We start from the raw sequence: 11,019 nt of genomic DNA on the forward strand, positions 1-11,019 counted from the left end.
GAAACCACAGGGACCTAGGAACTGTTTAGGTAGTGGACCATAGATCAAACTCTGTCGTTTTAATTAATACATGACTTCTAGATTATAATTTATTCCCAGATTTCTGACTACATTGACAGTTAAGGTAACTGTAGCTTGACAGTGAGAAAACAGACCTAGGAAGATCATGGGAGGTGGAGGGAGAGGGAGATGTGGAAGAGAGAGACAACGGGGTGGGGTGGAGGTGATAAGGGGGCAGTATCAGGAACTGGAGGGGATGTAAGAGAGGTACAAAGGGTCAGGAAATCGAACAAAAATATGTGTGGGGGGGTGGATGAGTAAATGGGGATAGCCACTGGAGTGTTCCAGACACCAGGGAAATGTGAGGCTTCCAGGACCCAATGGGGATGGCTTTAGCCAAAATACACAGAGAAGAGGGTGATAGAACCAGTAGAGACAACCTCTCTTAGATAGGCATGGTCCCTGGTCTATGGATGGGGCCACCCACCCATCTCAAGGTTTTTAACCCAGAAATGTTCCTGTCCAAAGGAAGAGCAGGGACAAAAAAATGGAACAGAGACTGAAGGAAGGGCCATGCAGGGACTGTCTCACCTAGAGATTCACCATGTCTGCAGACACCAAACCCGACACTGTGGTCAAGAGGTTCTTGCTGACAGGAAACTAGTGTGATGGTTCCTTGGGAGGTCCAGCCATCAACTGACCAATGCAGATGTGGATGCTTGGAGCCAACCATCAGACTAAGCTCAGGGAACCTGGTGGGGCAGCTGGCAGAAGGACTGGAGGAGCAGAGGGGGATTGGAATCCCATAGGAAGAACAACATAGGTTGACTGGACCACCCAGTGCTTTCAGAGACTTAGACCACCAATGAAGGAGTGTACCTTGAGGGATCCATGGCTCCAGATACATATGTAGCAGAGGATGGCCTTGACTGACACTAATGGCAGTGGAGGCCCTTGGTCCTGTGGAGGTTTGATGCCCCAGTGCAGGGGGATGCTGGAGAGGTGGAGAGAAAGAGGGTGATTGGGTGGGGAAGCATCAGGGTGGTTGGGTGGGGGAGCATCAGGGTGTTTGGGTGGGGGAGCATCCTCATACAGGCAAAGGGGAGGAGGGAGAGAACAGATGTGTGATGGGATGAGGGGTTAGTGGAGGGGTAACTGGGAAGTGGGATATCATTTGAGATGTAAACAAATGAAGTGATTAATAAGTTTTTTAAAAGTTAAAAATACAAAAGAAAAGAAAACAGTCCGCCCCGCACCTGGCCTTTTGGCTGAGGCAGACACCAAGCCAGTCTGCTCCTGTGGAGGCACCTTATCCAGAACCATCCTAGAGGAGCTCCTGCACTCAGGGCAGCAGGATTTCAGGATCCCAGAGGCTGCCTGAGTCCCAGGAGTTCTTGCACCCAGGAGCTTAGGATCACAGGAACACAGAGACATCTGGACTCTGAGGAGTTCTGACACAAGCAAGATATCTGGAAAGACAGGCTCCAGTCAGACACAGTGAGCACAGGTAACGCTAGAGTTAACCAGATGGCAAAAAGCAAGCACAAGAACACAAGCAACAGAAACCAAAGTTACTTGGTATCATCAGAACCCAGTTCTCCCATCGTACCAAGCTCTGGACACACATTACACAGGAAAAGCAGGATTCAGAATTAAAATCACTTCTCATGATGATGATAGAGGACTTTAAGAAGGACATAAGTAACTCACTTAAAGAAGTACAGGAGAACACAGGTAAACAGGTAGAAGCCCTTAAAGAGGAAACACAAAAATCCCTTAAAGAATTGCAAGAAAACACAACCAAACAGGTGAAGGAATTGAACAAAAACCATCCAGGATCTTAAAATGGAAATAGAAACAATAATGAAATCTCAAAGGGAGACTACCCTGGAGATAGAAAATGTAGGAAAGAGATCAGGAGTCATAGACGCAAGCATCACCAACAGAATACAAGAGATAGAAGAGAGAATCTCATGTGCAAAAGATATCATGGAAAACATTGACACAACTGTCAAAGAAAATGTAAAATGCTAAAAGTTCTAACTCAAAACATCCAGGAAATCCAGGACACAATGAGAATACCAAACCTAAGGATAATAGGTATAAATGAGAGTGAAGATTCCCAACTTAAAGGGCCAGTAAATATCTTCAACAAAATTACAGAGGAAAACTTCCCTAACCTAAAGAAGGAGATGCCCATAAGCATACAAGAAGCCTACAGAACGCCAAACAGACTAGACCAGAAAAGAAATACCTCCCGTCACATAATAATCAAAATATCAAATGCCCAAAACAAAGAAAAAATACTAAAAGCAGTAAGGGAAAAAAGTCAAGCAACATATAAAGGCAGACCTATAAGAATTACACCAGACTTCTCACCAGAGACTATAAAAGCCAGAAGAGCCTGGACTGATACCATACAGACCCTAAGGGAACACAAATGCCAGCCCAGACTATTATATGCAGAAAAACTCTCAATCACTATAGATGGAGAAACCAACATATTCCATGACACTACCAAATTTGCACAATATCTTCCCACAAACCCAGCACTTCAAAGGATAATGCATGGAAAACACCAACACAAGGAGAGAAACTACAACCTAGAAAAAGCAAGAAAGTAATCTTCCAACAAACCCAAAAGAAGATAGCTACACAAACATAATTCCATCTCTAATTACAAAAACAATAGGAAGCAACATCATTTTTCCTTAATATCTCTTAACATCAATGGATTTGATTCTCCAATAAAAAGATGTAGTCTATCAGACTGGATACATAAACAGGACCCAGAATTTTGCTGCATACAGGAAATGCACTTCAGTGACAAATACAGACACTACCTCAAAATAAAAGGATGGAAAACAATTTTCCAAGCAAATGGTCCCAAGAAACAAGCTGGAGTAGCCATTCTAATATCAAATAAAATCGACTTTCAACCGAAAGTAATCAAAAAAGATAAGGAAGGACACTTCATACTCATCAAAGGAAAAATCTATCAAGGTGAACTCTCAATTCTGAACATCTATGCTCCAAATGCAAGTGCACCTACATATATAAAAGAAACTTTACTAAAGCTGCACCTCACACAATAATAGTGAGGGATTTTAACACCCTGCTCTCTGCAATGGACAGATCATAGAAACAGAAACTAAACAAAGACACATTGAAATTAACAGAAGTTATGAAACAAATGGATTTAACAGATATCTATAGAACATTTAATCCTAAAACAAAAGAATATACCTTTTTCTCAGCACCTCATGGTACCTTCTCCAAAACAGGCCATATAATTGGTCACAAAACAGGCCTCTACAGATGCAAAAAGATTGAAATAATCCCTTGCATCCTATCAGATCACCATGGTCTAAGGCTGGTCTTTAATAACGACAAAACAAACAGAAAACCCACATGCACATGGAAACTGAACAATGCTCTACTCAATGATGACCTAGTCAAGGAAGAAATAAAGAAAGAAATTAAAGACTTTTTAGAATTTAATGAAAATGAGAACACATCATACCAAAATTTGTGGGACTCCATGAAAGCAGTGCTAAGAGGAAAACTCATAGCTCTAAGTGCCTACAGAAAGAAACTGGAGAGAGCACACACTAACAACTTGACTGCACAACTAAACGCTCTAGAACAAAAAGAAGCAAATACACCCAAGAGGAGTAGACATCAGGAAATAATCAAACCCAGGGCTGAAATCAACCAAGTAGAAACAGAAAGAACTATACAAAATATCAACAAAACCAGGAGCTGGTTCTTTGAGAAAATCAACAAGATAGATAAACCCTTAGCCAGATTAACCAGAGGCCACAGAGACAATATCCAAATTAATAAAATCAGAAATGAAAAAGGAAGGTTAACAACAGAAACTGAGAAAATTCAAAAAATAATCAGATCCTACTACAAAGGCCTATACTCAAAAAAACTGGAAAATCTGGATGAAATGGACAATTTTCTAGACAGATACCAGGTACCAAAGTTAAATTAGGAACAAATAAACCATCTAAACAGTCCCATAACCCCTAAAGAAATAGCAGCAGTCATTAAAACTCTCCCCACCAAAAAAAGCCTAGGACCAGATGGTTTTAGTGCAGAATTCTATCCAGACCTTCAAGGAAGACCTAATACCAATTCTCTTCAAACTATTCCACAAAATATAAACAGAAGGAACACTACTCAATTCGTTCTATGAAGCTACAATCACACTCATACCTAAACTTCACAAAGACCCAACAAAGAAAGAGAACTTCAGACCAGTCTCCTGTAGGAGGAGCTAAGGTGGGATGAGTTAGGAGAAGAAGAGGAGGAGTTGGCAGAGGAAGAGAAAAAAGGAAGAGGAGGAGCTAGAGAGGGCAGAGATGTAGGAGGATAGAAAGCCACACCGGTATGGAGAGCGGTGCAGGTAACTACTTTTATTTAGAGTAGCTAATTGGAAAACAGCTCTCTGTATGGGCATACTGTTATTGAGCTTTACAAAACATATAAAGCCTTTGATTAATCTATAAGAATTAGAGTCTCATTCTCTTACTGGGCCTGCATGGATGGTGGAATGGTCTGGGCAATGCCCTGACTTGCTGAGACAGCATGGAAGATTGGCAGAGCCATCTCTCATGCTGGCATCTCGGGGGTGGCAGGGCTGGTGTTTCTGGTGGGCTGGTTCCACCTGTTGCGCACACATGGTCTCCAGCTGAGAAACATGGCTGCTGAGCTAAACAGAGCTTCCACAGCTTAGATAGTCAGCTTGAGCCAGAGACTGATTTTAAATAATTCACACAACAATCTCCCTTAGGAATATTGGTGAAAAAATACTGAATAAAATTCTAGCAAACTGAATCCAAGAACACATAAAAACAATCATCCACCATGATCAAGTGGGCTTTATCCCAGGAATGGAGGGATGGTTCAATATTTGGAAATACATCAATGTAATCCACTATATAAACAAACTCAAAGAAAAAAACCACATGATCATATCACTAGATGTTGAGAAAGTATTTGGCAAAATTCAACATCCCTTCATGATAAAAGTCTTGGAAAGATCAGGAATTCAAGGCCCATCCCTAAACATAGTAAAAGCAATATACAGCAAACCAGTAGCCAACATCAAACTAAATGGAGAGAAACTTGAAACAATGCTTGTAAAATGAGGGACTAGACAAAGCTGCCCACTCTCTCCCTACCTATTCAATATAGTACTGGAAGTCCTAGGCAGACCAATTAGACAACAAAAAGAATTCAAAGGAATACAAATAGGAAAGGAAGAAGTCAAAATATCACTATTTGCAGATGATATGATAGTATACTTAAGTGACCCCAGAACTTCCGCCAGAGAACTCCTAAACCTGATAAACAACTTCAGCAAAGTGGCTGGTTATAAAATCAACTCAAACAAATCAGTAGCCTTCCTCTACGTGAAAGATAAACAGGCTTAAAAAGAAATTAAGGAAATGACACCCTTCATAATAGTCACAAATAATGTAAAATACCTTGGTGTGAATCTAACCAAGCAAGTGAAAGATCTGTATGACAAGCACTTCAAGACTCTAAAGAAAGAAATCAAAGAAGATCTCAGAAAATGGAAAGATCTCCCAAGCTAATGGATGAACAGGATTAATATAGAAAAAATGGCCATCTTGCCAAAAGCAATCTACAGATTCAATGCAATCCCCATTAAAATACCAACTCAATTCTTCACAGTTAGAAAGAGAAATTCTCAAATTTATTTGGAATAACAAAAAACCCAGGATAGCTATAACTATTCTCAACAATAAAAGAATTCTGGAGGAATCACCATCCCTGACCACAAGCTGTACTACAGAGCAATAGTGATAAAAACTACCTGGTATTGGTACAGAGACAGGCAGGAAGATCAATGGAATAGAATTGAAGACCCAGAAATGAACCCACACTCCTATGGTCACTTGATCTTTGACAAAGGAGCTAAAACTGTCCAGTGGAAAAATGACAGCATTTTCAACAAATGGTGCTGGTTCAACTGGAGGACAACATGTAGACGAATGCAAATTGATCCATTCTTGTCTCCTTGTACAAAGCTCAAGTCCAAGTGTATCAAGGACCTCCACATAAAACCAGATACACTGAAACTAATGGAAGAGAAGGTGGAGAAGAGTCTCAAATACGTAGGCACAGGGGAAAAGTTCCTGAACAGAACACCAATGGCTTATGCTCTAAGATCAAGAATTGACAAATGGGACTTCATAAAATTGCAAAGTTTCTGTAAGGCAAAGGACACTGTCAATAGGACAAAATGGCATCCAACAGATTGGGAAAAGATCTTTACCAATCCCACATCTGATAGAGGACTAATATCCAATATATACGAAGAACTCAAGAAATTAGAATATAGACAACCAAATAACCCTATTAAAAATGGAGTATAGAGCTAAACAAAGAATTCTCAACTGGGGAAATGAGAATGGCCAAGAAGCACCTAAAGAAATGTTCAGCATCCTTAGTCATCAGGGAAATGCAAATCAAAACAACCCTGAGATTCCACCTCACATCGGTCAGAATGGCTAAGATCAAAAACTCAGGTGATAGTAGATTCTGGGGAGGGTGTGGAGAAAGAGGAACACTCCTCCATTGTTGGTGGGAGTGCAAGATGGTGCAACCACTTTGGAAATCAGTCTAGCGGTTCCTCAGAAAATTGGACCTGAGGACCCAGCTATACCACTCCTAGGCATATACAAAGAAGATGCTCTAACATATAACAAAGACATATGCTCCACTATGTTCGTAGCAGCTTTATTTCTAATAGCCAGGAGCTGGAAATAACCCAGATGTCCTTCAACAGAGGAATGGATACCAAAAAATGTAGTACATTTACACAATGGAATATTACTCAGCTATTAAAAACAATGAATTCGAGAAATTCATTGGATAAATGGATGGAACTAGAAATTATCATCCTGAGTGAAGTAAGCCAATCACAAAAGAACACAAATGATATTCACTCACTGATTATTGAATTTTAGCCCAGAAGCTTGAAATACCCAAGATTCAACTCACAGATCACATAAAGCTCATGAAGAATGAAGACCAAGTGGGGGTGCTTCAGTCCTTCTTAGAAGGAGTAACAAAATACTCAAGAGAGCAAATATGGAGACAAAGTGTAGGACAGAATCTGAAGGAGGGGCCGTCTGCAGACCATTCCTGGGTATCCATCCCATGTGCAGTCTCCAAAGGTAGACGCTGATGTGGATGCCAGGAAGTGCATGCTGACAGGAGCCTGATATAGCTGTCTCCTTAGAGGTCTGCAAGAGTCTGACATATTCAGAGACAGATGCTCACAGCTAACCATTGAACTGATCATGGGGTTCCCAATGGAGGAGTTAGAGTGAAGACTGAAGGAGCTGAAAGGGTTTGTGACCCCATGAGGAGAGCAACAATACCAACCAACCAGAGCCCCCAGGGTCTAAACCACCAGCCTGGGAGCACATAGGGAGGGACCCATGGCTCCAGCTCCATATGCAAGGGAGGATGCTCCCATCAGGTATAGGTGGGAGAGGAGATCCTTGGTCCCATTAAGGCTGGAAGCTGTATGGGGGGAATTCGAGGGTAGGGAGGTGGGAGTGGAGGGGTATGTGGGGGCACATCCTCATAGAAACAGGAGGAGGGGGGATGGGATAAGGGGTTCCTGGGCGGGAGGGGGGAAATGGGGTAAGGGGAGAACATCTGAAATGTAAATAAAATATCCAATAAAAATTTAAAAAATTTAAAAAAATGAAAACATACCCTAAGGTAATCCACTACTATATTAGCTCATTAATAAATTCATTAACTACCTATGACTGCCAGATTTCTTATAGACTTCACAATAAGGATACACAAGTTCAGATGTAAGCTTTCACAGATGTGACTTGTTACTTCCTTACCTAAACTCAGTTTCCAGCAACTAGTTCAGATGTAAGCTTTCACAGATGTAACCTTCAGTTATTTCCTTACCTAAACTCAGTTTCCAGTGACTGTTTCCTCTCCTTCTTATGCCATTGTCCTAACACTAACCAATAGAGTTCTTATAAATTAGCCTAACCCTAATAAAACATTCCACTATACAATCCAACTATATAATCACAAGTTTGAATTTTAAGTTCTTTTTGATTGTCTTAAAGTGTTTCTTGTGCTGAATCTACACTATAAGATATCATGCTCAAATGTAAGTTTCTCTTGGTTGTCATTTAACTATAGACTTAAGGTGGTTTTCTTGCTAAACTATATGATCAACTATAATATTCACAAAGTGAAGGTTTTGAGTTTCCTTTGGCCCTCAAATATAAACTTAAAATTGTTTCTCGTTATGCTAAATTTGTATATATTCAGTCCCCTAGACAGAAGATAAAAGCCCTTCTTGTTCCTTCTGCTCCACGAAACTTTTTTGTCTTCCCTAAGCTCATCTCAAAGACTGTTAATGTTAACAAATTTATCCCCCTTGTAAATGTATAAGCTACAGGAAACCTACTCAGACCTACCTCTCATAGACCAAATAGATTCCATCCAGGTAAGTACACCTACCTACTCCAGAGGGTGGGATTCCTCTCCTGTGCCCTGGAATTGGGACTCACCTCACCCACAACTACCAAGACCTAAGGGTTTCAAATGTACTTCCAAAATGTACACTTAAGAAAAATTTTTTCTCCCAAACATATTTAACTTTATTTTCTACCTATAATGTGTGTGTCTGTGTGTGTGTGTGTGTGTGTGTGTGTGTGTGTGTGTTTTCAGCAGCTTGTCATGTCAAGTCCAGGCCTTTACTACATCCCAGACAGCTCCAGAGAAGCAACCTACAGATGCTCCAATCTTCTCTCAAAGACACAGATGCTTCTACTGGACCTGCTCCTTCCTATCTAGCCACAGATGGTTCCACAGAACCTGGACTGCAAGGAAACAGCCAATTCTCCTAAGACACCCCATTCCCCATTTTCTTAGGTTTCCTAGAGACATGTCACCCTAAAGTCAACAAGAAGTAGCTAAGGATCACAACGCTCCCATTCCTGCTTCACCATCACCTTTCTCTAGTTTTTCCTTTTTAAATTAAACCAAAAAGAGAGAGTGTTGGCATTTACTTTAGGCTCTGCTGCACAGTTACCTGGCAACAGACATGTGTGCCTGACTCACTATAAAAGGGGCTGCTTGCTCTCTCTTCTTTCTCTTGCTACCTTGCCCTTGCTCCCTTACCCTCTTCCCCCTCTCTCCCCATTCCCCTCCACGTCCTCATGGCTGGCCTCTACTCTCTTGCTCTGCCTTCCACTGTCTCTACTACCCTCTCAGCTCCCCTCCCCATGCCCTGAATAAACCCAATTCTATACTATACCATCGTGTGGCTGGTCCCTCAGGGAGAGAAGGGATGTCTAACTATGGGCTCACAGAGGCACCCCCTTCCCCCACACCATACCTTGCCTCCACCAAACATATCCCTGCCTTCTTATCTTTTTATAAAACACAACACCCTCATCACTTCATATTCTGTTTGTTCATATTTTGTTTTGTTTTTTAGAGGTGATTATCTTGAAGCAGATGTCCCAGGATATAAGTGCAACTATTGCTCCTTTAGGATATCTTGCCTTGCTGTTCACTGTGGTTCTAAGGTGTTACTGCTGGGTAGGACTACTGATTGCTTTTCCCTGTTGGCACCTTTCAAGGCTGCTTTCTGTATTATGAGAACTATTCCTCAGTGAGGAAGCTTCCAGGTCATCTCCAAATCAATTCCTCTAATTCCACTTCTCATAGATTTCATCTTTTTTATATATACTGACCAGGCCAGGCTGTGAGAAACCCACTATGTACCCAAGAGTCCCATTCATCCCAAAACTCCTGCCAACACTGCTGTGGGGTTTTCAGCAAAGGATGTGGTAAGGTCTTTGGAACTAGGACAGGTCAGGAGGACGCCTAACTTCATCTTTGTCTTTACTAGCAGTTTGGTTGGTGAACACTGCACTCAAGATGAGTAGCTAGAGCATGGTCCTTGCCACTCCTACCTAGTGCCTGTCATCTGTGTCTCCTGTAAATCCCCTAGTCCACTAATACTTCCTTTTTCCACCCTTCCCCCTCTCTCCCCAGTGCTGTAGGTGGAGGAACCCAGATTCTCATATGTAGGAGTCAAGCAGTCTATCTACTGAGCTGTGGCCCAGGCCCCTCTCCCATCTCAGAGTTAGTGTGAGAAGACAAAGCCAAATGGGACAGATGGAGGAAGATAATTGTATTTTTAATGTCTCCATTACTGGGCTTGAGGCTTTTTGAAAGTAGCAACAAACGTTATTTACATTCTTCTCAGCCATATATTTCTCCCCAAGTGAGCCCAGAGCAACCTTTTTTGCTTAAAAAAGGAAAAGGAAAAATATAATGGAAGCTATGAATTTCATGTTACAAAATAGTATCCTTGCTACAAAGGAGGTTAATACATAACTGAGTGGATATGTATATGTTACTGACGGAAAATGAAGGGTTGAACATGGTTTCTTCTGACAAAAAAGTAGCAAGTAATGGCACTATTGGGAAAGGAGTGCAGGGGTACCCCTGGTTGGAGAAGAGCAGAGAATTTGGAATAGTCCTGGTGGCTTGAGATTTGGAATTGACAGGATGAACACGGGACTCCAAGAGATGTCTGAGGTTAATGGTGTTAAATTTCTCTTGATGTCAGTATGTCCTTTGTGGAACCTTTTTGCAATCATGTCTGTGGGTCCACAGAAAGCCAAATGCAGGGTTTGGGGAGAGTAGCTTTTCTAGGGGAGTAATGGAATGACAGAGGGCAAAGAAGTTTAGTTTATTGACATAAGTTTTATTAAAACAATGGCCCAGGACCAGTAAGATGGCTCACTGAGGGCAGTCGACAGTCTCCAGGACACACAAGATGAGAGAAGAGAACCAACTCCCTCACGTTGTCCTCTGACGTCCATACACGCGCGCGCGCGCACACACACATGAATATAATTTGAGAGAGGGGGGGGATAGGGAGAGGGAGAGGGAGAGGGAGAGGGAGAGGGAGAGGGA

The sequence above is a fragment of the Grammomys surdaster genome, unplaced genomic scaffold, assembly GCF_004785775.1.
Source record: "Grammomys surdaster isolate TR1022 unplaced genomic scaffold, NIH_TR_1.0 265, whole genome shotgun sequence".
Taxonomy (NCBI): domain Eukaryota; kingdom Metazoa; phylum Chordata; class Mammalia; order Rodentia; family Muridae; genus Grammomys; species Grammomys surdaster.